General features: G+C 40.3%; 1 long non-coding RNA gene across 1 annotated transcript in view; it reads left to right on the top strand.

Moving 5' to 3' along the window:
* Positions 1-26,063, top strand: part of LOC119847691 — a 62,072-nt gene that overhangs the window by 30,840 nt on the left and 5,169 nt on the right. Inside the window, exons 2-3 of the long non-coding RNA XR_005290157.2 lie at positions 14,624-14,750; positions 18,686-18,799. This is a non-coding gene — a long non-coding RNA (uncharacterized LOC119847691). The remainder of the gene's footprint in view (positions 1-14,623; positions 14,751-18,685; positions 18,800-26,063) is intronic.

Below are 26,063 nucleotides of genomic sequence, written 5' to 3'. Positions count from 1 at the left end.
GACAGGTATACCTGGCCTCTGTGACTCCTTAAAGTAGGCCCCACAGTCCTACTACATAGAATCATAGAATATCAGGGTTGGAACGGACCTCAGGAGGTCATCTAGTCCAACCCCCTGCTCAAAGCAGGGCCAATCCCCAACTAAATCATCCCAGCCAGGGCTTTGTCAAGCCTGACCTTAAAAACTTCTAAGGAAGGAGATTCCACCACCTCCCTAGGTAACACATTCCAGTGTTTCGCCACCCTTCTAGTGAAAAAGATTTTCCTAATATCCAACCTAAACCTCCCCCACTGCAACCAGGAAGCAGTGAAGTGACAAGAAAAGAGCAGCAAAGATGGGTCCAGCTGCCTAAAGATGCCTTACAGAAGCAGCCAATCTGATCCCAACAGGCTCAGGTAAAGGGAGTTGCAGGGGGTGAGTAGCTTAGTTCCGGGCTGGGACCAGAGGAGGAAGGAAGGCTGCTCTGTTCTGGCCACAGGAGCTCAAGAGGGAACTGGAGTTTTTCTGGGAGGGAGAGGACCTAAGAACCTTAACTCTGAGGTAAGGATGAAGTGAAAAGGGGCTAGGTAGGAAGAGGTCTAGGGAAAAAAACACAGTGAACTGAAAGCAAGCAGTGCATAGCTGATGTTTATAGGGTTTCTGGGCTGGAACATGGAATCATGGATGGGCCTGGTTTTCCCCCACTGACCACAGTGTCATAAACCCCTGGAAGGGGACAGAGCTTATTTGAGTCTGGACAAAGGGCTGCATTTAAAGGGCCCAGAGTTGGGGCTGAAGACCGTAGGCTGAGCAATGGGACTGTTCATTTATTGGTCTCTTTACTACCCCAGAAGTGGTTCATTTGGACTTTGTGACTTGGTCAGAGGACCAACCAACTAAGGTTGGCCAGCAGCTTGCAGGAAGTGTAAGTGGTGAAAGAAAGACTATGGTACCACCCCCAGCCACTAGGAGGCAGTTGAGGTGAATGCCCCCATTACAAGTCCACTTAACTTGTTAACTAATGTGCACAAGTTCTGGCACCAGGAAAATGGTTTATAAATCAAGATCAATGGGTGGTGTTTTGGGGATGACTAATCTAAAACTTGCAGATGGGGTGGGTTTTTTTGTGTGTGTTTTTGGAAAAGGGATTGAAGTGGTAATTCTTAGGCCAGAAGGCAAAGAATAAAACATGTAAAATGATAGCTAATAAATTTTTATTTGGGATAAAAATTGTGATGAGGTAGCCTTTGCAGTATTTTCACCAGGGCTTGAGTGAAAAAATGGAAGGATTTGTCCATATTTCCTCTTCTCTCCTTCAGCAGGAGGCAGATTTAGAGTGGAGCTGTTGGTAGGCATATGTGGGCCCAACAAATGGAATTTTTGTATCACTACTATGTTCTTGAAACCATCATTTGCTCAGTTATGAGATATTCTAGGCAGAGTCTCGGTCATTAAATACTAGTGTGTGGAATGCTTTTGTTGTCTGTATTTTGATCAGCTGTCTCTTGCACTACAATTTCATATGTTGCCAAAGCTTGTAAAAAAAATTTAAAAAAAGATCAGAAATTAGTGTATGTGGGAATAATACAGGATGGGATTGTCTTGCTAGGACGTCTGAGCGCTGAGAAATTTTAGAGTTGAAATGGGAACAAGAAATGGAATGTTATGTCATTCCAATGAAATCTTACATCTGTAATCTTGTCAAAGATGCTAGCTCTCAGGGGCAGGAGTGTGCACAAGGGAGGGCAAGCAAGGGCACAGGCCCCCCAATAATCTTTGGGGGCACAGAGCTCTTCCAGCCCCAGGGCCATGGTAGATTGGGGGAGAGCTCCTCCTGGCTTGGGGGGGAGGGGGCGAGGAGGAGGGAGGGAAGAGCGAGCTCCTGCTGGGCCAGCGTGGGCGGGGGGGAGAAGGAAGAGTGAGTTCATGCCAGGGTGGGAGCGGCGGGAGATCAAGCTCCTCCCAGGGCCAGGAAGGCACAGAACATTCCCCCCCCCCATGGGGTTAAAGTTAAATGTCTGTGCATGCTCCTACTCTGGGGTCTCCTTCCTAGACTGTAAAAGTCCTTTGAGAGCAGGAACTATCTTGCTATGTTTGTACAGTGTCTATCACACGGGGGCTCAGACCTCTTGGTGCTTGTGACAGGGCACTATTAGAAGCACCCTGGTCACTGAGGTTGCTGCAGCACTGGGAAGAATGCAGGTTTAACTGAAGCCAATTAACCAGCTTCTACTGGGGGTTACTGAAACTTGGGTGATAATTGCTGAGCTAATAAGGCAATTGGCGGGGGGGAAGCTTAGAGGATGACCCTGGGCTGTGAGGAGAGAAAATTGCATGAAAGTTTCCTCCTGCTGTAATCCTGCAATACATTGTTATACTTTGTAAGTGATGAATAAATACACGTGTGGTTAAAAAGATAACAACCTAGTGTGGGTCTGTCATTAAGAGATCAAAAAACAGCCAGGCAGTGTGGCACACTGGGGAATGTCAGAGGCACCCCATAACAGTGCTACTGTAATAAAAGAACTTTGGTTACTATATCTCTGCAAATTCAGTCTCATTTTTATTCCAGTTGTAATGATGTAAATATCAGAATTTTCTCACTGAAAAGTCTTAGGGACAGAACACTCCCCTCAAAATTGACTATTACAATAAAACATGTGTAGGGGCAAGAACATCCTTTATGGACAAACAAATTTCAGGGACAGTCAAACTAGTTTAGGCCCAAGGTTTTAAGAAAAAAAAAGTTTGTGACAGATCAACTGAAATATTTTCATGAAATTAACAAAAGATGTTATTGTTTCAATGTAAACAAAATGCCGTCTGATAGAGCTGATGGAGGAAAAGATCCGAGATTTGGAGATGCAGGTGGAAAGTCTCGTTGAGTTTAGGAAGGGGTTTGAGCAGATGATGGAGCAAAGATATGAGGTATCTGAAGGGAAAAGCTCAGACTCACGGATGGAAGCAGGGCTGGGGAATTTTGAGGGGAGACTGGGTGAGGGTAGTGGTCAGTGGAAACATGTGACTCAAAGAACCAGGCAGAGGAAAAGATGGGCTAGTGAAGGAGAAATAGAGCTTAGGAATAGGTTTGCAGAGTTGGAAAATGAAGAAGGGGCTCAGCAGGTATTTGTTGAAGGTGGAAGGGTAAGGAAGAAAAGAAGAGAGGCTAGTCCTATAGGAAAAGCAGAAGAGTCAAGGGAGACGACACCAAAGATGAGCCCCAGGAGGATACAGGATGGGTTGAAGAGGATTATAAGGGAAAATAGGAATGGAAAGAACTTGCAGCCAGAGGGAACAGGAGAGAGACTGGAGAATAGCACCGTCACCAGGAAAAGGCAGGTCTATGTGATCGGGGACTCTTTATTGAGAAGAATAGACAGGCCTGTAACTAGAGCTGATCCAGAGAATAGAAGGGTGTGCTGTCTTCCGGGTGCTAAGATACGGGATGTAGACCTGAGGTTGAAAAGGATCCTAAAGGGAGCGGGAAAGAATCCCCTAATTATCCTTCATGTGGGAACAAATGATACGGCTAGATTCTCGCTGGAAAGTATTAAGGGAGACTATGCTAGGCTGGGGAAGACGCTTAAGGAAATTGAGGCTCAGGTGATCTTTAGCGGGATCCTTCCTGTTCCTAGAGAAGGGCAACAAAGGTGTGAGAAGATTATGACTGTCAACAGATGGCTTAGGCAGTGGTGCTATAAGGAGGGCTTTGGGATGTATGGCCACTGGGAGGCATTCACGGACAGAGGACAGTTCTTTCGGGATGGACTTCATCTGAGTAGGGAAGGAAATAGACTTCTAGGATCGAGGCTGGCACAACTGATAAAGAGAGCTTTAAACTAGGAATTAGGGGGAGATGGATGGGAGATGTCCAGGAAATCTCCACGCCAGATTTTAGCATTGAGAGGGAAGAAGACTAAGTAAGAAAGGATACAGCCGTGGGTAGGAGAATGTATATAAGGAGCGAGGGTGGTGTGGATACTAGTCTAATAGGTTATACTGGCTGTAGAATGACTGTGCCTAATAGGGTACAAAATGTGAGCGAGGCCAAACAGCAAAAATTAAGATGTTTGTACACCAATGTGAGGAGCCTAGGTAACAAAACGGAGGAACTAGAGCTACTGGTGCAGGAAGTGAAACCAGATATTATAGGGATAACAGAAACATGGTGGAATAGTAGTCATGACTGGACTACAGGTATTGAAGGGTATGTGTTGTTTAGGAAAGACAGAAACAAAGGTAAAGGTGGTGGAGTAGCATTGTATATCAATGATGAGGTAGAATGTAAAGAAATAAGATGCGATGCAATGGATAAGACAGAGTCCGTCTAGGCAAAAATTACACTGGGGAAGAAAACTAGTAAAACCTCTCCTACGATAGTGCTTGGGGTGTGCTATAGACCTACCGGATCTAATTTGGATATGGATAGAGCCCTTTTTAATGTCTTTAATAAAGTAAATACTAATGGAAACTGTGTGATCATGGGAGAGTTTAACTTCCCAGATATAGACTGGAGGACCAGTGCTAGTAATAATAATAGGGCTCAGATTTAATAATAATAATAATAGGACCTCATTGAAGAAATGGTTATAGGGGACAATCTTGGCTCAAGTGATCATGAGCTAATTCAGTTCAAACTAAATGGAAGGATTAACAAAAATAAATCTGCAACTAGGGTTTTTGATTTCAAAAGGGGTGACTTTCAAAAATTAAGGAAATTAGTTAGGGAAGTGGATTGGACTGAAGAACTTATGGATCTAAAGGTAGAGGAGGCCTGGGATTACTTTAAATCAAAGCTGCAGAAGCTATCGGAAGCCTGTATCCCAAGAAAGGGGAAAAAATTCATAGGAAGGAGTTGTAGACCAAGCTGGATGAGCAAGCATCTTAGAGAGGTGATTAAGAAGAAGCAGAAAGCATACAGGGAGTGGAAGATGGGAGGGATCAGCAAGGAAAGCTACCTAATTGAGGTCAGAACATGTAAGGATAAAGTGAGACAGGCTAAAAGACGAGTAGAGTTGGACCTTGCAAAGGGAATTAAAACTAATAGTAAAAGGTTCTATAGCCATATAAATAAGAAAACTAAGAAAGAAGAAGTGGGGCCGCTAAACACTGAGGATGGAGTGGAGGTTAAAGATAATCTAGGAATGGCCCAATATCTAAACAAATACTTTGTCTCAGTCTTTAATAAGGCTAAAGAGGATCTTAGGGATAATGGTAGCATGACAAATGGGAATGAGGATATGGAGGTAGATATTACCATATCTGAGGTAGAAGCGAAACTGAAACAGCTTAATGGGACTAAATCGGGGGGCCCAGATAATCTTCATCCAAGAATATTAAAGGAATTGGCACCTGAAATTGCAAGCCCATTAGCAAGAATTTTTAATGAATCTGTAAACTCAGGAGTAGTACCGAATGATTGGAGAATTGCTAATATAGTTCCTATTTTTAAGAAAGGAAAAAAAAGTGATCCAGGTAACTACAGGCCAGTTAGTTTGACATCTGTAGTATGCAAGGTCCTGGAAAAAAATTTGAAGGAGAAATTAGTTAAGGACATTGAAGTCAATGGTAAATGGGACAAAATACAACATGATTTTACAAAAGGTAAATCGTGCCAAACCAACCTAATCTCCTTTTCAAAAAAGGAAACAGATTTTTTAGATAAAGGAAATGCAGTGGATCTAATTTACCTAGATTTCAGTAAGGCATTTGATACCGTGCCACATGGGGAATTATTAGTTAAATTGGAGAAGATGGGGATCAATATGAACATCAAAAGGTGGATAAGGAATTGGTTAAAGGGGAGACTGCAAGAGGTCCTACTGAAAGGCGAACTGTCAGGTTGGAGGGAGGTTACCAGTGGAGTTCCTCAGGGATCGGTTTTGGGACCAATCTTATTTAATCTTTTTATTACTGACCTTGGCACAAAAAGTGGGAGTGTGCTAATAAAGTTTACAGATTATACAAAGCTGGGAGGTATTGCCAATTCGGAGAAGGATCGGGATATTATACAGGAGGATCTGGATGACCTTGTAAACTGGAGTAATAGTAATAGGATGAAATTTAATAGTGAGAAGTGTAAGGTTATGCATTTAGGGATTAATAACAAGAATTTTAGTTAGAAGTTGGGGACGCATCAATTAGAAGTAACAGAAGAGGAGAAGGACCTTGGAGTATTGGTTGATCATAGGATGACTATGAGCTGCCAATGTGATATGGCTGTGAAAAAAGCTAATGCGGTTTTGGGATGCATCAGGAGAGGCATTAGAGAGGTAGGGATAAGGAGGTTTTAGTACCGTTATACAAGGCACTGGTGAGACCTCACTTAGAATACTGTGTGCAGTTCTGGTCTCCCATGTTTAAAAAGGATGAATTCAAACTGGAGCAGGTACAGAGAAGGGCTACTAGGATGATCCGAGGAATGGAAAACTTGTCTTATGAAAGGAGACTTAAGGAGCTTGGCTTGTTTAGCCTAACTGAAAGAAGGTTGAGGGGAGATATGATTGCTCTCTATAAATATATCAGAGGGATAAATACAGGAGAGGGAGAGGAATTATTTAAGCTCAGCACCAATGTGGACACAAGAACAAATGGGTATAAACTGGCCACCAAGAAGTTTAGACTTGAAATCAGACGAAGGTTTTTAACCATCAGAGGAGTGAAGTTTTGGAATAGCCTTCCAAGGGAAGCAGTGGGGGCAAAAGATCTATCTGGTTTTAAGATTCTACTTGATAAGTTTATGGAGGAGATGGTATGATGGGACAATGGGATTTTGGTAAGTAATTGATCTTTAAATATTCAGGGTAAATAGGACTAATCCCCTGAGATGGGATATTAGATGGATGGGATCTGAGTTACCCAGGAAAGAATTTTCTGTAGTATCTGGCTGGTGAATCTTGCCCATATGCTCAGGGTTTAGCTGATTGCCATATTTGGGGTCGGGAAGGAATTTTCCTCCAGGGCAGATTGGAGAGGCCCTGGAGGTTTTTCGCCTTCCTCTGTAGCATGGGGCATGGTTGACTTGAGGGAGGCTTCTCTGCTCCTTGAAGTCTTTAAACCATGATTTAGGGACTTCAATAGCTCAGACATAGATGAGCTTTTTTTCATAGGAGTGGGTGGGTGAGATTCTGTGGCCTGTGCTGTGCAGGAGGTCAGACTAGATGATCAGAATGGTCCCTTTTGACCTTAGTATCTATGAATCTAAATTAGCACATGTAGAACCCAAATGTAGAAACATTACATAATGAGAACCAGAAAGAAAACTTCCTAGAAAATAAAGGGAAACAGACTAGCACTAGTTTTGTTGTTCACATTACCCATGCTGTTTACAGAAGGTAAACTGCATTAGATATTTAGAATGATTTCCATTTTAACATGGTAAGGTATTAACACAAGTATACTTTAATTTATTGTTATTAACCTGACAGTGTCCCTTTAAAAACACATCAGACATTGCCATTTTCTATTGGTTTGGGGGTCGAGGGGGGACTGTTCTGTTCCATAGACTTTCGACATGAAAAATGTCATGTTTCATTGAGTTGGGATACACTTCCAGAGCACTTCCCAGGTCATGAGAAGTGAAGCCTTGCCTATGGCGGTTTGCAAAATACTGGCAGTTTCAAGTAGTTAGGGGAAAAACACAAGAGATTTGCCAAACTGTCACTATTTCCTCTCCCAGCCTATTACAATGTGAACATCAAGGTGGAATTGCTTTGCTCCACACAATGCATGTATAATTACCAATAATAATTCCATGACCTACACTTAGAAGTCTGTATGTGGCAGTTAATTAAAGCAATTGTTGTATGTCGGCATAAATTTTGTTGACAAAACTCTGTGGTGTAGACAAGGCCTAAGCCCTTCCCACTCTGAACTGATGTTCCATTAATTGACTTGAGATAGCAGGTAATGAGAGATGGCACTGAATGGGAATATATTATTTTGAGGGAGATTCTTTCTGAGCAGTAGTAGCTCAGACTGATCTCTTGGCACATTGGCAATGAGTGAGTTTATAAAACAATTTGATCCCTTCGACTTGGTCTTATAAAATGCAAAGCCATATTGCTCTGTGATATGCTAGTTAACACATCAGTTTTCTGTAACATATTACCCTAAGTAAAGCGCAGCAATGGAAATGCAGCATAAATGGCAGCATCTTAAAACTAAACAGTTCTGATTATCTGGTTCCTATGAAAGTAATAAATTATAGCTCATTTTATGGATTTTATTTAGAAAAATATTACTTTTAATCTAGTAGTTTCCAAGGGCTCCATTGTGCTGAGCAATGTGTCATCATATAAAAGACATGGTCCCTGCCACAAAGAGTTTAGAGTCTAGGCCCTACATCATATCGTTTTAGATCCCCTCACATAAAAGGGCCCTATGTGCATAGATCTCCTTTCTGCATGGAAGGTGTTTCTTGTACCCTTCCTTCTTTCCCCTCCCCTTCACACAACCAAGGTTCAGGTACAACACGATCTTATAATATATGGAGTGTTGTAGCTGTGTTGGTCTCAGGATATTAGAGGCACAAGGTGGGTAAGACAATGTCTTTTATTAGACCAACTTCTGTTTGTGAGTGAGATGAGCTTTTGAGCAAAAGTTCTCGAAAGCTCATCTTGCTCATGAACAGAAGTTGGTCCAATAAAAGATATCACCTCACAGACTTGTGTCTCTAATGGTCTTGCATTGATGCTTGTCAGTGACTATAACTCAGTTCTAGTATAACTGGTTTGGTTCCTTCTTTGGTAACTTATGAGAACCAATCTGTAATAACAGGAAATGTCCAAGTTTTGTGGCTGTTTAGCCCATGATGGTGGCAGCGGGGGGGTGGGAGTGTGGAATTTGGACCTTTCTCCTGACAATTCACTAAAGAAATGAAATAGTTTTACAGATAGACAAGTTTGTCTGAGATTTTTTTTTCTCCTCTTGCTCTTCTCAGGGCATCTCTACAGGAAAAGAATTACAATTGCTTGGATGCCTTCACTGTGTATTTCCATATTATAGCAGCATTCCTACCTGGTGTGGCCTATTAGGTTGGATCTCCAGCTTGGTTTGGTTGCTGCAGTGATTTGGCTGCAGTGACTTGACCCCTCTAAATCAGAAAAGGAAGTCTATTCCATCCAGGGTACAGAAGTCCCAAAAAGTCTTCTGCCCCAGCCTCAAGCTGAGCACAACCCTTCCTTTGTGGGAGTCTTTCTCTTTCAAACTTCAGACACTCTCTTCAGCCCACCTTCTGAGCTCAGCTCTCAGCCCTCCCAGGCTCTGCTCTATCTCTCCCCTCAGCTCCTCCTGGGCTCCTCTGAGTTTCTTCCTGTTCTCTATGGAGCACTGACACCTCAGCCTTCTTACCTGTAGTCTCCCTTCTCAGTCTTTCTAGCTCACCACAGGCTTTAATCACATCTTTCTCCCCCACCCCCACTGCCTGTTTGACTCTTTTTAAGACACATCATCTGTCAAATGACTATTTTCCCCACTTGAGGAGGCAAGTTCAATATGTCACAGATGGTGCAGGACATATACTCTCAGTATCAACTCCATCTTAATGAAGATTTAAGTTTGGGGAATTTCTATTATACTGCAGATCTATAATCTTTGTATCCTATAGTGTACCATCTTCAAAGATTATGGGATAATACCTTTGACATCACCAGTTAAGGTCATTGGGTGACCAGATGTCCCATTTTTATCAGGGCTGTCCAGATATTTGGGGGTTTGTCTTATAAATAGGACTCTATTAGCCTCCACTCTCCTCGCACATCCCAATTGTTCACACTTGAAATGTTGTAAGTCTCTGTTAAGATTTGCCTGCCTACTCCTACATGTATCACACTCATTTTCGTTTGCTATCCTCTTTTTCCATAGTGACTTTACATGTTACCGAGAGGAAGCATCTGTTTGTGTTTGCATATACCAGTATATTTTGTAATCCAAGTAAGAAATTTAATAAAAAAATATGTGACATACAGGAAAATGTTTAGAAAATACATGGGTGTGATTTTCTTTCCATGTGCAAATAGTTCCTTTTCCAAAATATTGACATTAAACCTTTAATTTTTTTTCTCACACTAAGTTGACAGCTTCTTTTCTTATGGCTGGAATAGCAGGGTAGTGTAGAGTTTCCAACAACACATGCTTTCACTTAGCCACAGTATCGGTGAGGGACACATCATTCTCTGTACCTCTATCAATGCCAAGTTTCACTTGCAGAGGGGGGGAAAGTAAGGTGTGCTCCTTAACCATTCGTATTCAGCTTTCTGGAGATCTAGCTTGGTCACATTAGTTTAAACATAACAAAGAGTCCAGATAATGTCAATGGCATTATTATAGAGTCACCACTTAGGATACATCAGCAAACATTGTATCACCACTTCCATTATAAAACTAGGCTTATATGTCTGCCAAAAAAACTTTCTCCAAACTAACATTTGGCAAAGAAAGTAGCAGCCTGAGTTTTTGTTTTTTTTTAAACCACTAAGTATAAATGTATTCATACAAGTGCCGGATTCTGCCACCCAGTATCACAGTGGGCAGTACCTTAATACGCACAGTCTCACTGAAGTCCCTGTAGTGAAAAGGTGTCAGATTCTGGCCCTAAATTATCTGAATGTAATTACAGAGAAACTGGTATTAGGCTATGTTTGTGGATCCAGCTAAAGCAATGAAGTTGGGCAAGTGCATAATACTGTATGGACTATTATCTCTTCATGGATAGGGGGCGGAATGTGAAAAGAGCCAAGAAGTTGAGGTTTTCAGATTGGCTGCAGGAAGCAAGTAAACTGATTCTTTGGAAATTGCAGAATAATTGTTACCATCACTTAAACTAGTCTGGCTCCTAAAGTTCTGAATCCATGTGTCATGTCATCTCCTCCACATTTATGCTTCTTTCTTTAACACTCATAATTTGCTTTTCTGAAAGCAAAGATAATAACATAAATCAATTTCAGCAATATTGTGACACAAGTGTTTGTGAGCAAATTCAGAATAAGGGATGACATTCTGCCTATAGCTCATGTCATTTTACTCTTTCAGTGCAGTCTAAAGGCTAAATTCAGCGCTGATGAAACTTAGTGGAATTGCCCATTTATACGGGAGATGAGTTTGATCCTACATGAATTTCCTTTAACTTGTCAAGTTGTGTCACATCCTCAGGGAAAACTTTAGACATAGATGGGATGGGCAGCTGCCTAAAGTATCATATGGCAGGGCTGAGAGACATGATTCTGGAAGTAGTTTCACTGCAGGAAGAAACTGCTGTCAAGAGTGATCCCCAGGAAAAGAGCTCATTTTCTCCAGTGCAGATTGTGACAGGAAGCTGATTAACCAAAGAACTATTTACTTCCCAGCTAAAAGGAGTCAGATTTTCTGTGAGAATGGACTGGCTAGGGCACTAGTATAGGATTTTGGAGCCTTGGGTTTCATTCCCAGTTCAGCTATAGACTTCCTCAGTGACCTTGGGTAAGACACTTAATCTACCCTCTACCTCAGTTCCCCCGTGGTGAAATAGGGACAATATTTCCCTTCCTCACAGGGATGTTGTTAGGATAAATACCATAAATATCTGAACATTTCACAGTCATTCTAGTCATACTGAGCACATGAGCACCTAGGCAGACACAACCCACTATAAGGAGGAAATAAGAAGATTGGCTAGAACCAGGGAAGGAAAGATGTAAACAGAATGGGACTGGCTTTTTTGTATTCAGTGGAAGCAATCTCTTAAAAAAAATGTCATTATTATTATGCCTTCATAATCTTTGCTTGCTCCATAGATTCATAGAGTTTAAGGCAAGAAAGTATCATTAGATCATGAATGTCAGAGGTCATTAGAGGAGCCTGAGTAAAATTTTTCCCTCCCATTGTTTGTCTGTGAATTAAGAAGAGAGTTTGTTAACACTGGTGTTAATTCAACCACTTTTAAGTAGGGCTTTCAGGACCCCATTCTGTCATTTGTAGATACCGCAAAAAGCTTTGTTGGCACATATTACTTCAGGCTGGTATATAAAGCAATAGATCAGAAAGGACACTTACCCTTGTATCCTGAAACACATACTTTGACTGAGCTGCTCATTTATCCTTTGCTTTGCCAGACAGGAGTTCTGGGTGGAGGCTTCAAGAGTGAAATCTTGGCGACATTGAAGTCAAAGGCAAAACTTCCATTGACAGGGCCAGGATTTCATCCCAACTGACAATTCATAAATCCACTTTTCAAACCCCAGTGCTGCAAATGAGATGCAATATCTGTGAAGACCCCACCAAAAGATCATGACTTTCTTATAGGTAGTTATGACCATGGACAAGAGTATTATGTATTAAAAGCAGTTTAAAAATACCACAAGGCCTTACTCTAACAATTTGATATCTGCAGTAAACTTTGTTTTGACAATAATTTATATGTATACAGGGTTGCCAGGTGTCTGGTTTTCGACTGGAACACCAGGTCAAAAAGAGGCCATGGTGACTCCGGTTGGCCACAGTGCCAGCATGGCAGGCAGACTCTGTGCCTGGATCCATGCAGCTCACAAGAAGTGGCTGGCATGTCCCTCTAGTTCCTAGGTGGAGAGATGGCCAGGGGGCTCCACGTGCTGCCCCCACCCACAGGCACCACCCCAAGTGCCAGCTCCACAGCTCCCATTGGCTGGGAACCGCAGCCAATGGGAGCTATGGGGCCAGCGCCTACGGGTTGGGGCAGCACACAGAGTCTCCTGGACACCCCTTTGCCTAGGGGCTGCAGAGACATGTCACCACTTCCTCAGAGCCCCTACCCACACTCCGAACCCCTTGGCCCCACCCCCCAGCCTGGAACCCCCTCCTACAACCCAAACCACTCATTCCCGGCCCCATCCCAGAGCCCACAACCCCAGCTCAGAGTCCCCTCCGACACTCCATATACATCAGCCACACCCCTCAGCCCGGATCCCCCTCCTGCACCCCAACCCCCTCATTCCCAGACCCACCCCAGACCCCACAACCCCAGCTAGAGCCCTCACACTCTCCTGCACCCCACCCCCCGAGAGAGGGTGGGGGAGAATGAGCAACACAGGGAGGGGGGGATGGAGTAAGCAGGGGCGGAGCCTCAGAGAAGGATCAGGGAAGGGATGGGGCAAGGGTATTCAGTTTTCTGCAGTTAGAAAGTTGGCAACCCTACATGTATACAAATCCTGTCATTAGAGCAGGTCAGAAAAGTTGGAGGGGGTTGGAGTGTTCTATGGAAAATTTCCAGATTTGGAGCGGGGGAGGAAATCAAAATCTGAAATCTCAGCCAAACACAGAGTATTTGATTCTGAAATGGTGTGTACCTCATGGGAATTGTAGTTTGGGTGCCTCATAATCCTGTTCTTCTCCATAGGCTGGACTTCCCTATTCAGACTGTCTCTCATAATGCGTCATGGTTGGAAATGGGAGGCGGTGCATCATGGTAGTTGCATAGCCATGGTGCATGATGGGAGCTTAAGTCAAGCAACTTATAAGAATCAAAATATTTCTGCTTTTTCAAATGAAATATTTTACTATCAACATTTTCCATAGAAAGCAGATATCTTGTATGAAAAATTAAGTTTAACTGAAAACAGAATTTTCCATAGAAAAACAGCTAAGATGGAGAATTTTTACCAGCCTGACCTGCCATCCCAAAGTGCTTCCCAAACTATATACAGACATAAAATTACCTTTAGAGGGACAGGCAGGCAGGCAGATCACTAGCACCCAGCTTAGTGAAAGAGGGAGAGGAGTCTCTTGACCGAGAACTCTAGAACAAAATTTTACCCTTCCATGCTCCAGTGAGGACCTACATTTTTTTAAGATGTCTTCTAAAAGCCTTGCACTTGTAAACATGATTCTCAGTTTATCTAGATTGGAAGGTTAAAAGGCTGTGTCAATCCTTCCAGCATTTGAACTTCCAGTTTCAGGGAGCTTAGGTATTTTCAAATATCTAGCAGTTTCAGTTTTCTCCAAACCATCAGACATAGACCAGTCATCTTTAAAGTAGAGAGTGCATGCTTCAGTATGAAAAACTAAAGAGACATTCCTGAACACTATTAAATAGAGCTTCTTGAAAAATGTATCTCCCACAGTATTTCCCACTGAAAATGTTGACGATAATGAAAAATCTTCATTTTTTGTTTATGCTTCTTGTAGAATTTTGGGGATTTTTGTCCAATCCCTCTCCATCAACACTGAAACTAAACTTGGGTTTAGTCAAAATGCAATTTTTTGTTACAGTTTTGTGAGTTTTCTAACAGTTATACTCTTAAGCATGTCTTTTACCTTTTCAATGATTTTGGCTATTTTCTAAACCTCCAAATCCCAGCAGTCTTGCATCTATAACCTCACATCTCACTTTATACCACAGTCCAATATTGCCAGGCTCTTGTTTGCTTTTTAGCTACCTTCTGTTCTCTTCAGATATATATACATGTAGAATAGGTTTGAATTTGGCAGCAGCAGAAACACAGACATGGGGGGAATTTTTACTGAACAGGACACGTAAGCTAAGGCACTTACAGGGTTCAGTGGGAGTTTGTGCATCATGGTGGATCCTGAAACTAAGATGTAGGTGCTTAACTCCTTTTGTGCATCCAGCCCAGAGATGGTGCCCTTAATCAGAGGAAGTTTGGTACTGTAACACTTTTTCTTTCTCTTAAAGATTCTTGTAAACAGATTAAGTCATCATTTGGCTCGGGACCCAGCAGCCAAAGGGAATTCAGCTGCAGCAGTGACAGAGTGAGAAATAGCTCAGTGAGTGCAGCTCACAGGAGGAGACTCAGACTCAGGTCCAGTATATTCTTAATCCATGCCTGCGCTGGTTATTAACCCATGAATTCCCTGGGGATTATGTCATAGTATGTCTTTTTGTACACTGTATTTTCAGAATGTTTCCCTAACAGTTAGTTCCCAGTGGATCATTAGCTCTGGAGCAGCATTCCCATGCACCCCCAACAGATTGCGCAAGTAGTTCAGTCACCAAAATCTGAGACCTGCTGGGAGCCAGACCATACTCACAGAGGTCCTATGCCTTCCCAGTCTCCTCTCATTTCCTAGTCTATTATCACCCCTGCAGCCTATTGTGGTGATCGGGCCTTCAAATTTACCCTAATTGTGAGCTCAACTGTGAAAAGTAAGTGAAAGTTCATAAAGTGTCACAATAACCTATAATAACAAATAGGATAGGAAAAGATGCAAAAAAATAAAAGATCAAAAGACTGAATTTGTCCAAACAAAAAGGCCTACTGATGTAATTCAAGGACTGTTGAGATCATGTCTGGTAAAGAACAGTATGAGACCAGAAATCAATAATCAAAATTGGTATGTCACAAATTAGGCCTATTGGTGTACATAAGAACATAAGAATGGCCATACTGGGTCATACCAAAGCTACATCTAGCCCAATATCCTGTCTTCTGACAGTGGCCAATGCCAGGTGCCCCAGAGGTAATGAACAGAACAGGTAATCATCAAGTGATCCATCCCCCTGTTGGACAAAATAATGAGAATGTACTATTCCACCCATCATTCCATTTTGGGGTCCTTAAAATAAGACTTTGAGTGGAAAATTGGCAGAGAAGAAGCAAAGGGGGACAATTGACTGAAAGAAGGTGAAGGAGCAAGGTTCACCATCAAGACTGCAACCTCCACTGTCTCTTGGGAGCTGGGATCCACTGTAATACCATTAGGCCTTCATCATCTTCATACCAAGGCCACGACTACACTACCCGCCGGATCGGCGGGTAGTGATCGATCTATCGGAGATCAATTTATCGTGTCTAGTGTAGATGCAATAAATCGATCCCCGATCGCTCTGCCGTCGACTCCGGAACTCCATCATGGCGAGAGGTGGAAGCGGAGTCAATGGGGGAGTGCCAGTTGTCGATCCTGCACCGTGACGATGCGAAGCCAGTGATTCTAAGTCGATCTAAGATACATCGACTTCAGCTACGCTATTCTCATAGCTGAAATTGCATATCTATTGGCATCTCAGGAGGATATTAAACAGCAGTTATTAAAGTTAGATATTTTTAAATCATCAGGTACAGATAATTTTTATCCAAGAGTTTTAAAAGAGCTGGTTGAGGAGCTTGCTAAACCCTTACTGGTGATTTCAGAATAAGTCTTAGAAAACCAGGAAAGTTCCAGAAGACCAAAAGAAGCAGCTACTGTGACAGTATTTGAAAAGGGTAAATGGGATGATCTGGGTAATTATAGGCCTGTCAATGTGACTTCGTTCTAGGCAGAATAATGGAGCAGCTGATAGAGAACTCAATTAAAGAAGTTAAAAGACGGTAATTTATGCCAATTAATATGGGTTTGTGGAAAATAGATCATGTCAACCTAACTTTATATTTTTTATAAGATTACAAGTTTGGTTGATAAAGGTAATAGTGTTTAGACTTCAGTAAGTGTTTAGACTTCAGTCTTTGATGTCAGATCACATGTCATTTTAAATAAAACAAGACCATATAAAATTAATATGGTGCACATTAAATGAACTAAAAGCTGGATAACTTCATAGGTCTCAAAATATAATTGTAAACAGGGAACCATCAGCATGCAGGTGTGTCTCTCATTGAGTACCCAGGAGAGCAGTTCCTTGCCCTATGCTATTTTTTTACCAATGATCTGGAAGAAAACATAAAATCATCACTGGAAAAGTTTGCAGATGACACAGATCAGAGGAGTGATAAACAATGAAGAGGACAGGTTACTACTACAGAGTGATTTGGATTGCTCAGTAATCTGAGCTGAGGCAAACAATATATATATTTTAATATGGCTAAATGTTAATGTATTCATCTAGGAATAAAGACTAAACTATCTTTACAGGATGGGTGATTCTATCCTGGAAATCAGTGACTCTGAAAAAGATTTGGGAGTCATGGTGGATAATCAGCTGAACATGAGCTCCCTGTGTGTGATGCCGTGGCCAAAAGGGCTAGTCTGAGCCTTGGATGCATACCCAGAGGAATCTCTGTATTTGGGACTGATACAACTACTACTAGAATACTGGGTCCAGTTCTGGTGTCCACAATAAAAGAAGGATCTTGAAAATTTGGGAGGGCGGGGGGTATAGAGAACAGCCATGAGAATGATTAAAAGATTAGAAAACCTGCCTTATAGTGATAAACTCAAAGAGCTCAATCTACTTAGCATAACAAGCAGAATGTAAGGGGTGACTTGATTAGTCTATAAGTATCAACTTGGGGAACAACTATTTGATAATGGGCTCTTCAGTCTAGCAGACAAAAGTACAACATAATCCAATGGCTAAAAGTTGAAGCTACAACAATTAAGGCTGGAAATAAGGTCTAAATTTTTAACAGTGAGGATAATTAACCACTAAACAATACACTCTGGGTTGTGGTGGATTCTCCATCAGTGGCAATTTTTAAATCAAGATTGCATGTTTTTCTAAAATCTGTTCTCTAGGAATTATGTTGGGGAAGTGCTATAGCCTGTGTTATATGGGATATCAGACTGGATGATCCCAATGTTTTCTTCTGGCCATGAAATTTAAGAATGTATGAAAACTGAGTGAAAGCATACAGGAAAAGCAGGTGCTATTTGCAAAAAAAAAAATATTTCTTTCTCCCCACATTGTTCATTCCAGGAGCTGCACAGAAATACTGCTATCTCCATCAGTACATAGTGTATCCTAACTGATCACAAAACCTATCGTGACTTTGACTTAATGCTTCAGAAAACTCTTTGATAAAGAGATGTATTGTGGCTCTCAGCATTTCCTAGGGACAGAATTTAGTTGCAAAAATGTTTTCAAAGTCTTCTAGTTCATGTTTACTGAGTTTAACATACAACTCAGGAGGTTGGTGTTGGATTCATTTTGAACTTCCCAGCATGAGTTCTGAAATCCCCCAGTTAGCCATGAAAGGAGTTGAGGAGGTGGACTAATGCCTTCATGTGAAATTTTGGCAACAAGATACTGTGACAGGAACCCTGGGGTACAACCTGGACTGTGGGACCGCTGTGTTCTCTTAAATCTCCAGCCTGGGCTGTCTCTCCCAATGCTTTGCTAGTGACAAGCAGCAAACCCCTCTAGGCGCTGTTATCACTCAGCACAGCAACATGTAGAGCCCCACACCCAGCTAGATTGCATGAATGCTCTCAGAGCCACTCATGAGTCTCATAGAGAAAGGTGCCAGCCAATTCTCCCCCAGTTCTCTTGCCTTGCACCCCAGAGCTGTACTGTCTTGCACTGGTCCGAAGCCTGACCTGTGTAAATTTATTAACCGGTCTGCCCCTCCTTCAATTTGGAGAGGACATATATGAGCCTTTGTAAACTGAGCTGAGATTTCCCAAGCACTTCAACCAGAACACACTGTTTTGGTAAAATAGGGCTTTCAAGCAATTAAAAAAATTAATTGTGATTAATAACTATGTTAAACAATAATAAAATACCATTTATCTAAATATTGGTGTTTTCTACATTTTCAAATGTATTGATTTCAATTACAACACAGAATACAAAGTGTACAGTGCTCACTTTATATTTTTTATTATAAATATTTGCACTGTAAAAAAACAAAATATAGTATTTTTCAATTCCCCTAATACAAGTACTGTAGTGCAATCTCTTTATCATGAAAGTTGAACTTACAAATGTAGAATTATGTACAAAATATAACTGCATTCAATAATAAAACAGTGTTAAACTCTAGAACCTACAAGTTCAATAATTTTTTCCAATACCTTGCAGCTATAGGGTACCGCCCTACTTGCACTCCTGCTTGTGACCCCAGAAAAACCTCTTGGTGGGGTTTAAAGAACTGGTCGCATGCCCAGGCTGTTGTTGGAGTTCAGGTGATCTCAGGTAAACTTACTAGCATCCATATAGGTTCTTTTGTTGTTTTTAATATGTTTTCCTGTAACATTTCTACCCTAAGAATAGATGTGCTTGCTTAGAAAGAACTGTGTGGTAGCTTAACTGTGGCAATTACACTCTTTATAGTTTCTGCGGAGAAAACAAGAGGCCTGTTCTAGCAATCTGTCTTGCTGGGGTATTCACAGTGTAGGCAGGGAACTGTGTAGCCTGGATATACTCCAGTCATATATGTCTCCATGCAAGAGAGGTGATAGCTAAGGAGCTGGAAGCCTGAGAGTGGGTCCCCTTGCTAGACAATGAGAGGGGAAATACAGGTGCAGTTGTCCTAAACTGTGACACTTACTTCTTCTGCTAAATGAGTAGTTTTTAATTCAAATGGTAGAGACTTCTACTTTAGAGTTCGAGGTCCCATATTCAATCCCCATGCATGACCATTACTGTTGGGGCTATTACTTATCTTTATGCAGAGCTCTAGGACCCATATTTATGGTGGACATAAAATGTGCTACCCTCTGCAGTCACCTAACAGCTTTCCCATGGGCTTCTGGTTGGTAATCATGGCTCCAACATACAGTGATTATCCACAGAAAACTGAAAAGTCAACTTTTGAATATCCCTCCCTTGAACAGAAATGTGGTTAGCAGTAGAATCAGTCATTTGTTCTTCCTGGGAAAAAATGGTTTGTCTGAAGAACAAAACCTCTCTGGCGAGACCTTTTTCCCCAAGTATGGAAATAAAAGAATTGTTCAAAAGATTGCTGGTTGGCTTAGATTTTTAATATCTCTCAGAAGTAAAACTTGGCCCAAGTTACATGCACAAATTGCTGAACTTTATAGTTCAGATTCCCTCACCCACAACCTCATCAAAAAGTAATCTGGAAAAACTCACCATGGGTAGGATGTGAACAACTGGTTTTAACTGATCTTCCACTGATGTAGGTAATAAGGAGGAACAAGCAGACAAATCATTATAAGCTGCCCGTTTTTGCAAAAGAAAAATATTGAATACTATACCCTTGCTTCCAAAAGAGGTTACAAAGTTTAATTCCTCTTATCAAGTAAATGGAGGACAAAATGGCACAGAGAGAAGGGGGAAAACAAGAGAATAGGGAAGAAACACCCCCTAACCCAATTTATCTCAGATTGTTTGCAGTCAACATGTGCAACAGATGTGACATGTGACACACAGCATAGAATTAGTCTTTGTTTTATTCTGCCATAACTGTGCAGTGAAGGGAGGACAACTTCAAAGTGCTATCTAAACAGCTATTTTTTAGAGCACTAGTGCAAGCCCCACTAGTCCAAGTATTGACCCAGGCTGGGAGGCTTGCTACCAGAGGCTTGAAAATGCTATATGACATACCCTATGTCAATATAATAACCTGACAAATGAAAGCCCAAGAAGAATTCCCCAGCAGTTAGTAATTTAAAACAGTTTGTGGGAGCTTTTTTTTAAAGATCTCTTGGTAATTTAAGAAAAGCCTTTTCAATTAAAGATTTATTCACTGCCAAACAGTTGATGAAACAATACCTGAGGAAAGCAACAGACAGGGCTTTGGGCTTGCAGAGCCAAAGGATGTTTGTACTCCCTTTGAGATATCTCACATTCAGAAACAGTTGGGAACAATGAAAAGAGCTTTTTGTTTGTTTTTAATTTCAGTGTATGTAATAGTGATTTCATAAAAGGACTTTAAATAAGTTTATTTCTTACAGCTTCCAAGGGCTACATAATTTCTAAGCTGTTGTACAGAGTAACTGAAAGCCGAACTCTCCCTGCTTTCAGAGTAGCAGCTGTTTTAGTCTGTATTCGCAAAAACAAAAGGAGTACTTGTGGCACCTTAGAGACTACAAATTTATTTGAGCATAAGCTTTCGTGAGCTTTCTTCATGTAGTTATATTGACTCCTTTATCCATGTAAAACACTGAACAAAGACTCCTTCACTTTTTTCTTATGAATCCCCATGACTCATCCCCAGTGAGCTATCATTGATTCTGAATTACAGCTGCACCCAAATCCTAAATTAAAATACCCCTGAACACTGGGTCTGATTCTACTTGCATTAAAGTCAATGGAAAGACTCCCACTGGCTTTGGTGGGAGTTTGTTCAGGGTCTTTGACTGATTCCTGTTCTTTTATGGGGCTAACCCAAACCCCACCAATTCAGATTCATCTCTTCACTGAGTAGTAAACAATAGCAGGAATGCAGGAAGGGGAATGAACATTCCTAGGGCCAGATTTTCCATCACTGGCTCATACTGAGTGTCAAAGGGGTCAGGATTTCACCCATAAAATTAAAGCATTACCTGCTTTTGGTTTGCCTCTTGTCCTATTAGCTTTTCCAAAGGTTAGTCAACTGAATCCAACGCTTTCCTGACACCTTTGTAATTCCTATAATTAATTATAAGTGACTCAGTTGAATCGTGTCCTTTAATAAAGGTCTTTTTGTACATGGAGAAATGCACACAGGCAAGCTGTAAAGAATGGCTCATGGAACATTCAGGCATGTGTTACAGAAATGGCCTAAGTGAATAAGCCTTTTCTTAGCATTATGCTGTCACAAAACCACCAAGCTAATGTGACTTCAAAATATTACCTCCCATATTATCTCATCCAATTTATTGTATGCCAACTACTCTTGGGGTTTTCTCTTTTATGAGAAGTTCAACAGTAGTTTTCATTTGCCTCTGGTTTTCTATATGTATTTACAATTGATTTCAACAGAATAGACAAAATAATTTTAGTGCAGTCAGTGTTGCAGCAGGGACTTAAAAGAATGTTGAAGCTACAATGGTTAATTTCTAATTTGAAAATAAGATATTCAGACAAATGAAAACAAAATCCAGTCCAGTGTCTGTACCTTTTAGGGCCAGATTCACTGGTACATTCCAACTCCATGGTACCACTCTGGCAATGCTGAGCAACTGAAGTGTGTCAATGAATCTAGCCCTTAAAGTTTATCCTAATTACATTTTGTTTTCCATCCTATTCTTTAATTCCTGCCTTCTCCAGAAACAAATCTAGGCATCTCCAGAATTTAATTAAACACCATTCAAAATTGCAGATGTTTATTCACCTTTTACGAGAAGTAATAGTAGTTCAGCCTCCTTTTTCTATTTCTAGTTTAATCATTTTAGAGTATGTTGCATAGTTCTTGAATCCATTCCAAGTGTAAAGTATTTCTCCTGACTTTATTAGTCCAATTCTTAATGTCATACTGTGCCATTAATTTTTTTAACTTTATTTGTATTTTTATATAAAATAAAACATATAAATACATGCACAAGATGGAAATAGCATATAAATATCAAAATTCAATGTTAATTATTTGCAAAACCTGAGGGGTGGGGAAGACCAAAGAAGCCCTGAACCCACTGAGGTCATGTGAGACATCAATTATTAAAGTCACTGACTAGATAAAAAGTGAGAAAACATAACCTATAAGTAACAGGAACTAAATATATACAAAATCACAAAAATATACAGTAGTTTCATGTGTGACCAGACATCCTGATATTTTTTCAATAATTTTTATTAGACAAAGTCATTTTTTCCAATAACGCTGTAGCAGGGGGCTCACTAAGACAGACTGTGTATGAGGGAGGAACTGCAGATTTCCATTTTCTCAAAATAACTCTTTTGGCGACTAAAATAGTTGCTGCAATCCATTTCTTAATGATAATGGGTAATACCAACTCAACCAGCGTCCCTAAAATACACACACAGGAGAAGAAGGAAAGATAGTGACATGTAAAGTTTTTGAGAGAGCACTGAATATGGTGTTCCAAAACACATGGATTTTAACAGGTATTGACTAGAGAAGATATGCACAGTGAATGGTGGAGATGCAATCTAGCCTTAAACAAATGTTCTGAAGTCCAGTAGAACCTGTTTAATATCTTGTTCTGGAAGAATCACAGGATAATATACTTGAAGTAGCTTTTGCATTAAGCCATATAGAGATATATGTATAATCACACTCCTTGGGGTGTGTCGGTCTCCATAAATCTTTTAAATCAAGTTCCTTCATTAATAACGAGGGTTGGCCTATTGTGCTTTGAATGATGGGTATCATGTAATTGGATTTGTCCAAATGTCAATCTAGCATAGTATTCCAATCACCTCCAAGTATTACAGGAATGTCTTGCTCATTAGAAAGAATTTCTGCAGTGTCTTTGAAAAATTCAGAATTACCTCTACGTGGATTGTATCTGCTTCCTACAATTAATTTTTTTTCAGTTGAAACAGCCTTCAAGAAGAACTTATCTTTCAACATCAGACCGAGACTATATACATTGAAAAGTTGTACGTTTAAAAATGAATATGGATGTGCCTCCTCCATTAGAATTCAATGATGAATGATAGTCAACACTTACCCACATCTACTGGGATTTATTTCTGGTAGATGAGTTTCCTTCAATAAAGCTACTTGGCACTCTTCTGATCTAAGATGTTTCAGGATTTTAATTCTTTTGGAAAGGTGATTAAGTCCCATCACATTCTGGGAGCACACTAAGAAAATTCATGACAAAATTTTAAAAGATACATATTTCCCTATTGATATTGTAAAATCACATCTCTAGTATATGGTCTGTATTTATACATATTAGACAGTGGTTAGTTCTGAATAAAGTTTTTCCTTTAATTGAGCCTTTAAGGGTGTCAGGTATACCACAAGATCTATAGTTAAGTATCTTGTCTTCCAAAGTGTATTTGTAACAGAAAACAAAAAAAATTAACAGACTTAAAACAAGTCCGTGTGGGCATATTCAGATCCCTGATACCTTCAGATCCATTCACTCCTTCCCTCCCTATATTTTATTATCATATTCTAAACATCTCTACATGCAAATATATTTTAAGTCAAATATTACTCTCTAAATACCATTGGGTATTCTAAGAACTCTATATTTCTACATTCAAAAATTTGTGCACATGCACACATGTACATATATATATTGATTTCCAATTGATTTGATAAATCAAACAAATTTTACAAAATATGAAAAATATAACAATATAAAGTTTCATATTCATAGAATGTCAAATGCCTCGCACAAGTTGAATAAGAAGTGCTATTTAAGGTTTAGGTTATAATCTATTTTACATATCAGAAGTATTGGCTGTTCCAAGTGGCTTGTGGTTCACAGTAACACATTCCATCAGAGGCAGAGATAGTGAAGAGATTCCGCCTAGCAGTGCAAGTTGTGGTGATTAGAGCAGATAATACATCAGGAAGTACATGGTGCTATATCCCCCAGCTTAAACAGTTACTCTATATATTGCAGTGCTATACATAGTTGTTGTTGTTGCACAGTTCCAAAGGAGACTAATAGAAGTAAGCCTACCTGATTTTCTGCTTGGAGTTGGAAAATTATATAAGTGCATATTACTATAACTGTATAGGAAAACAAACTGGTTTTTAAACTTGTGGAGGTATATTTTTTATCAAATCTGAACTCTCTCTTTGAAGTGTCTGCCAAGCTTCAGAGGGGGTTTTGCAAAATCTTACAGAGCCTGCTAAATCCACAATGAAGATGAACAGGTATTTGATGCTGTTAGTAATTGAATGGGGTCTTATTTTCTACAGCGTTCTTTGTTCCATTTTGGCTGAATTATTTACCACAGTATGCTCTGATATGGCTCTGGAAGTGGATAGGTCTTTGGTGGTCTTACAAAAAACTTTCCTGTGGTACTCACAAGCCTTACAAGGATCTATCTGCAAGGGTATATCTGTTTATCTCACTAGGCTGGGTCTCAAGAGTTTTTTTCCCCCCTAAAGTTGATTAAGGCGGACTTTAGAAGACGTAGTTATATAAAATCCTTTGAACTTAACATTCTTTTATTTCTTTAATTATATTATATATAAAACTCAGCTGGATCTAAGCCACATAATTTTATACATTAAAGACACTCAACAGGAGATTATTTATATTCTAAACAGAATAGAATTTTCCCTTGATAGGAGTCAGTCAATCAGCAATAATATGTAAAAACATGTTTAAACACAGCAGGCAGGCAGAGATCTGACTGAATTAATTTTATCAGTTCTTGGATTAAGTTGGTTCTAGATAAAATAGAAATCAGAGTGACATGTCACTGTTTGAATTACAATTTGATTACTAGAACCTTTAGCCATGGCTTAGCACAGTATATCAATATTGGATTTTGAGTGTGTAGATGGTCCAGCTGTGAGATTTTAAATTAATTTAAAGGTCTGTAGAGGAGAAAAATGTGAGGAGGGAAATAGTTGGAAGGAGTCAATGCTCGCCAGAAGCCCTTTTATACGTTAGCAGACAAGATGCACTAAAAAGAGAAAGTATGGTAAGCTCATCAGTAAATGAGGAGGAGAAATCTAACGATGACTCCAAAATTATTAAAATACTGAACTAATTTTTTTAAAGATTTTTTTTTATCAAGAAAAAGTAAAAGTCTGGAAAATGAGTAAATAATGAATTGATTGTCAAAACAATTATTTATAGCGAGTAGGTAAGGGGACACTTGGAAAATGTGAAGACCTACAGGTCAGCCAGTGTGAATGACCTGCATCCTAGAGAGTTAAGGGGAACTGGCTTGTGAATTTACCAGAAATCTGACGACTTGGAAAATAATTGAAACATGGGAAGTACTGGGAGATTGAAGAGAAAAGCAAAACTTAATACTGATCTTTTAAAGAGATGAAGAGCGATCCTGGCAAATGGGTCGATTTAATTTAAATCTGTAGAGTAATAATGAAACAAATAATACAGGGGATAGGGGAAGGGAACCACTAAATATCTAGATTAGGCATTGCAAATATTTTTCACTGTGTGGACTAGACCTCAACAGAGATTGTCTTGGAGCATCTCCACTTCCTTTTGTGATTTCATAACTTCCCTACTTATTTAGTGATAAATGATATTAATGTTTGTTTGCCTACCTGCTTTAATGTGTTGTGTCCCTTTTTATAAAAAGTTAATCACATCTGTTCATTTTATATCCCTCCTTCTATCCATTCTTTCTCTTCTTCTACCTCCCTGCAAAAACGTCTTTACTGTCTGGTTCCTTCTTACCCTTTCCCTCTGCACTTCCTCCCCTATTCCCTGCGTCTCTTCTCTGTTGCATGGTTCCATTCTCTCATGCATATACTGGCCAGCCACTCGTTCCTCTTGGCCTTCTTCACATTCCTCTCATGCTGGTGACTTTTATTTTCTCTCCTCCTCCTTTTACAGCAACAATGCCTAATAGACGCAGTTACACTAGACCTCTTTCTCTG

This window comes from Dermochelys coriacea, chromosome 1 (genome assembly GCF_009764565.3).
Source record: "Dermochelys coriacea isolate rDerCor1 chromosome 1, rDerCor1.pri.v4, whole genome shotgun sequence".
NCBI classification, from domain to species: domain Eukaryota; kingdom Metazoa; phylum Chordata; order Testudines; family Dermochelyidae; genus Dermochelys; species Dermochelys coriacea.
This window is presented reverse-complemented; position numbering and strand designations above follow the sequence as displayed.